Below are 1,236 nucleotides of genomic sequence, written 5' to 3'. Positions count from 1 at the left end.
TGGATGATGATAAGTGGTTTGATTTGTTGAGTGGTTATTGGGTGGATAATGGTTAGAGTTGGGGTAGTTATTTTGTGGTTTTCTATATGTATTTTGGTTAGTGTTTGGCTGGGGGTTGTGGTTTGTGTTTTTCCAATTGTTCTGACTTGAGTTTCTTTGCCATGGTTGTTGGTTTTGATTATGGTTGTCTCCCCATCTGAGGTTGGGATGGTTCTTCCAAGATGGATTGTAAGTATCACCATAGACTTCATTTGTTCCAGGATTTTGGTTGTGCATGTATTGGACTTGCTCTTGCTGTTGCTCCTCTTGAGTTTCTTCATTTTGCACCCAAGTAGTTGGTGGTTGGCTGGTGGCACTCACTGATGCAACTTGCAAGCCATCAATTCTTTTAGCCATTTGTTCAAACTGTTGTTGAATCTGCTGCTGCATCATCTTGTTTTGAGCTAAGATTGAATCCACTCCTTCCAACTCCATTACTCCTCTTCTCTGTGATGGTTGGCGTTGTCTTTGATGAGCAAAAAAATATTGGTTATTAGCCACCATATCAATGAGGTTTTGAGCTTCCTCAGTAGTTTTCATGAGTTGTAACTCAAGAAAGTAGATAAATGTTGATTTGGGTCCTCCAATGGTCCTCCTCCAAAAAAACAGTTGTTTTGAACCAAAGTGATGAGTTGTGGCTTTAGTTCAAAATTGTTTGCATTGACATTGGGAGGAAGAATGCTACTTCCACAATGTCTAGCATTTGCAAATGTGTATGAAGCTAAGACCCTTCGTTGTTGTTGGTTATTGTTGGCTCCTTCTCCTGGTTGATTGAGATCTCCTTCCATCTCTTGGAATTCCTCCTCAGATTCTTCCTCTCCAATAACGTTCTTCCCTCTTTCAGCTCTTCTTATTCTTCGAAGAGTTCTTTGGTCAATTTCAGAGAGAATAGGGGAAGATCTTCCTGTACCTGACATACAAACACACAACAATAAACACACAGATCCAGAAAACCAATGAAACATCAATCTATAGCTAGAATGAAGTTTTAGTTAGTTTAAGCAAAAATTCAAACAGTTAGTGTGTTAGTCAAAATTAAAAGAACAGAAAAGAAAAAGTGCTTAATCTAGACCTCCACTTCACTTAATCATTGTCAATCTATGTCAATCCCCGGCAACGGCGCCAAAAACTTGATGTGTGGAAAACGATCCAACACAAAACTCACCGGCAAGTGTACCGGGTCGCATCAAGTAATAA

The sequence above is a fragment of the Arachis duranensis genome, chromosome 3 (genome assembly GCF_000817695.3).
Source record: "Arachis duranensis cultivar V14167 chromosome 3, aradu.V14167.gnm2.J7QH, whole genome shotgun sequence".
In the NCBI taxonomy this organism is placed as follows: Eukaryota; Viridiplantae; Streptophyta; class Magnoliopsida; order Fabales; family Fabaceae; genus Arachis; species Arachis duranensis.
The sequence above is the reverse complement of the archived record's forward strand: the minus strand, read 5'-3'. Positions refer to the sequence as shown.